General features: G+C 33.7%; 1 long non-coding RNA gene across 1 annotated transcript in view; it reads right to left on the bottom strand.

The window, feature by feature from the left end:
* The window catches only part of LOC117124295, a 5237-nt gene extending 3520 nt beyond the window's left edge, over positions 1-1717 (bottom strand). The window contains exon 1 of the long non-coding RNA XR_004447955.1: positions 1630-1717. This is a non-coding gene — a long non-coding RNA (uncharacterized LOC117124295). The remainder of the gene's footprint in view (positions 1-1629) is intronic.
* Positions 1718-4914: the final 3197 nt, after the last annotated feature.

Genomic DNA, 4914 nt, shown 5'->3' on the forward strand with positions numbered 1-4914 from the left:
GCACAACTTCCGTTCCAGCCAGATCAAATTGTGTACACAGTCACCTACTGAATAGTATACTAACCACCTACTGTACCTTGATTTTATACTTAACATATTGACTTTGTTTTACCTGATTGTTTTACAGTACAGTATTGCTGAATCTGGACTCCTTGGGAGACCAGTACTTATGTATTGAAAGATTTCCAGAATAAACAAAGACTTGAATTTGAATATTCACAATATCTTAAAGAAAATTATTAACTACGGTATGTCGGTATGGTAAAAAATAGAGCTTTGCGAGACATGAGCAGTGGAGACTCTAGGATATAATTAATAGGGGGGCTAAGATGTCCGACTGGGGTGGGGGGAGGGTTAAGTATTTATGGGTGTAACTATAGCGCGCAGCGTTATCTGAGGGCCGAAGACCGGGGGTTGGCTATGGGAGGGGGTGCCCCTACTCCCAAAATGAGATATTTGTGAAAAAAAATGGGACTCCTAGATGGCTTGAAATGGCTGGGATGGTAAAACTAGGCCTATTTTTGTCCGACTGCCCGACGAGCTTTGGCCGATGGGTGGAGGGCTTGACAGACCGATGGGGGCCATTACCAGACCGATAGGGGCTTAATCCCCCTGTCCCCCCCCCCCACGATGGCACCGCCACTGCCTATACATCCGTAAATTATCACTGGAGTATTGCGATTGACTGCAGTAAATGGACCAGAGATTTTTTTTCCGTGGGTGGGGGTGGTCAAGAATAAGGATTGCAATTAGATTTAATTAATTACATTTATTATACAAAAAAACTTATATAATATAAAAATAATATAAAGAACATATAATATAAATAAATAAATAAAATATATAATATATAGGCCTATTACCAGTTTTTCTGTTAATTTCAATAAACAATTTTTTAAAGTGTATTTCATTCTTAATTTTAATTCCTGTTTATATTTAACAACCCGAATTTATAATTTTAACATTAAAATCATGTTTTCTGTATAACTGTATATCTGGAGATAAGATTTTTCTGTCAGTTCAAAACATAACATTAAATAAGTGAAATGAAATAAACAAAGTACAATATAGGCCTAATTGATATTTTGAGAACGAAACACTAAAATCGATAACGAGAAAGTTAGCAAATCAAGATTTGTAGACCCTATACTGTACTACAGAACCTAGAACTAGACTATTGTTTAAATCGAACGGTGAAAATTGTTCTCGAATTTCGCCAGGTTATTTTAATGAGGAAACCAGACAGGAAGTAAGAAATATCGCATATCGCAGTCGCAAAGAAAAATTCAACTTGACGTAACATGCATGTGACGACGTTAGGAGAGGCTATGTCGTTCGAGCTTGAAAAATTCAACTTGTCGTAAGAATCGTTACCGGCTTATTTTGTCTGCGGCCCAGCACGACCAAGACGCGGCTGTTTTTGTCCAACTTCTCGTAACAGTCGTAAGGATCGTAAGAATCGTAAGAAATTCTTAATTTTACGTCGACAGGAAACCAGGCTTACGGAAGTTGAACTTACGACGTTGAACTCCATCCAGAGTCCAAAACGAGCGCTTGCGACTGTTACGTTGAGTTGAATTTTTCTTGCGATACGACGACATAAAAATTACGTAATTTGTAGTCACTTACAATTGGCTGCCTTTCCCACTAATCCGTCCTTGTTACCCAGGGTTTTCGCGCGAATGTAGGCCTCTACCTCTTTATATTATGAGCTGCACTGTAAATGTAAACATTAACATTAAACTGTAAACGTCTAACCAAGGTCTAACATTAACTCAACATAGATTATTGTAAAGAAGTTGGCCTACATTATTAAAATACAAAAAGGCCTATTTGATGTTTGTAAAATTCATTTTGTTTCACAAAATAATGATGCTTCGATCATTCCCTGAACATTCGTGTTTCATACATTTTAATTCTGGGAAACTGAATTAATTGGCCACGGCCTCGAGGTGCTTGTCACCCAATCTCTTTTGAGAGAATAAAGATTAGGACCAAAAAAAATCGGTACTCGGGAAAGTTGGATTGGTGGTAAACTTTAGCCCTAATTGACAAAATAGATATAAAACGGTCCTCCCTCCTGCTGTATAAATGGCCCCCTTGGTTTGTGATAAAATTTTTTATTTTCATTTTTGCTACTCTAATTCTCATTGAAATTTCGCAACGACCAACTAATATTTGGTGCAGTATTATATTATTATACCATCATTGTCGTCATTACCATAATCAAACGGTGCTGCTGAGCTAGTGCTACTAATCCACTGGCATGTAGGCCTATTTGTGTGTAACTGATACATTGTACAACCCCGGGTTTTAAGAACACTCATGGGACTGCTGAAATTGCTTTCAAAAATAAGAAAAAATTGAGGTAAAATTTCAAATGCGATAATTATGTTCTTTTTTTTAATCTAGAAAAAATATTTTAGTCTTATTTTTACATAGGCACAGTAGGTGTGACAACGATGATATTCTTTGTAATACAGTACAGTATATTTGCTGTGTAATTTTGTCGACAGCCAGCTTAGATAGGCATTAATAAACATTTTGAGCTTGATTTAAATTGGCCGAAAAGTAAGAACACTTAACCTCGGCAAAATTGCTCTGGTTCTTATAAAAAAGGTGTAGACCTATGAGTGTATTATGTTATTATACGTTTATTGAAGCATGGAATACTGTTTCCTAATTATTACTTGCACAATTTAAAATATATTATTTCTCCCGATTAAACCTATAGGCCTAACTATTTAAAAAAAAATCATACAACCACTGGACTGGAAATAGGAATGGTTGACAACAGATTTATTTCTAAACAATTCGCTTGGTATACGATTGTAATTGAAACAAATCCTTGTTTATTTTCGAATTCAATTTCAGTATAGTAATGATAATAATAATAATAATAACAAACACAATTGTATAGGCTACTGCGTGGATGTGTGGCGTATTGGTAGACTACTCAAAGAAGCAAGAAACACAGAATTTTCATAGGGCCTATATTTTTTTCTACTGTAGAACAATACTGACCAGTTTCAGCCACGTCAAAACATGGTACGTCATAAAGGCTACGTCATAATTCCCGTATCTGATTGGCTGCTTCTTACGATTTCTGGTCCATAATGCTACGTCTCTTACGAAAGTTGACTTGGAGTCAACTTTCGTAAGAGACGTAACACAAGGCAAGGCAAGCATGATCACTCAAGCATTTTCCTGTCAAATCGTGGAAAATCGACGTATCGCATGAAAATTCAATACGACGGTTTCCTGTCCAACATTGCTTTGCGACGATTTAACCTTACGTTACGTCGATTTCACAACGCACCAGTCGTAATCGGTTTCCTGTCAAATCGCATTTTGTTACGATAAAACGACGTAGTCGTAAGTAAATCTGCCTTCTTACGTCGACAGGAAACCAGGCTTTAGAGCAAATAGAAATATGCATGTTCCGATTAAATTATTTTTATTTTACATAAATGATATTTATCGAGTATCTCCTTTTTTAGTTATATCTTATTTGCAGATGACACTTCTAACATGCTCCGGTAAAAACTTAAAACAACTATGTGATTTAGTAAGTATGGAGTTAAATAAATTGTCCACATGATTTGCGGTCAATAAACTTTCTTTAAATATTAAGAAGAGTAATTATATGATTTTTTATTCTAAAAATGTAATTAATGAAACGAATATAACTATAAATAGTGTTGAACTTGAACGGGTCAACAGTACAAAATTTCTTGGCGTGCAAATAGACTGTAAATTAAACTGGAAGAGTCATGTTAAATTAATACAAACAAAAATTGCCAAAAACATTGGTATAATTTATAAATTAAAACACCTGTTAGAAAGCAAAGTATTATTTACCTTATATAACTCATTATTGTTGCCTTATATGACCTATTGTTGTGAAGTGTGGGGTAACACTTATAAATCAACGTTAGAATTTTTATTTCTCTTGCAAAAAAAAGTCAGAACAGTTGCAAAGGCAGATTTCTTATGCCACACCAAACCTATTTTTTACTCGTTTGAAACTTTAAATATTTTCGATCTCATTGAATTGAACACTGCTGTTATTATGTATAAAGCACATAAGAAATTGCTTCCACCAATTATCCAGGAGTACCGTACTTTAGGCCACTCACGGAAATGCATAATTATGCTACCCGACAGCGGGAACATTTCAATTTTTGTATTAATTATAGGAGAACTACACTAAAATCAATGTGCTTGACAAATAAAGGGGGTAGTCTATGGAATAGTCTACCTAGCAGTTAAAAGATTGTAGGAATACTATTTTATTAACAAAAATATACAAAAAGAATCTATTAGGTAAATATAATTTAGATTTATAGCGGAAATCTGTGTTTTGCTATAATTTATAATGTTATTCTGAGTATTTTTATATACCGTATTGCCCAAAAAATGTCATTTTCACTTTAACAACAATAAATTTACGTATGTGTGTGTGGGTGTATGTATGTAGGCCCATGTATGTATGTATGTATGGGTGTATGTATGTATGTATGTATGTATGTATGTACGTACGTATGTGTGTGCGTATGGGTGTATGTATGTATATGTGTGTATGGTATGTAAATGTTTATATATATGTATGAGTATATAGGTATATCTATATAGGTATATATATGTATAACGATTTAACAGTTTAATTTATTATTAAAACTTAGCTGTTATTAGAAAGAAGACATTATAGTTATAGGAATTCAGATTAACTTATTATTTACAAATGTTCTCTTATATTATTTTAGATTGTAGACACTGTACTTATTTTATTGCTTAATCATCTATAAATATAAAGAAACTAAAAGTAATTAAGATGTTGTTATTAATGAATACAAAATATAATTTACAGAAAAGAAATAGAATTGTTCTAATAAATTTTAAACTTCTTTTATT

This window comes from Anneissia japonica, unplaced genomic scaffold (genome assembly GCF_011630105.1).
Source record: "Anneissia japonica isolate Jap-2015-1 unplaced genomic scaffold, ASM1163010v1 scaffold288012_len1326614_cov192, whole genome shotgun sequence".
Taxonomy (NCBI): domain Eukaryota; kingdom Metazoa; phylum Echinodermata; class Crinoidea; order Comatulida; family Comatulidae; genus Anneissia; species Anneissia japonica.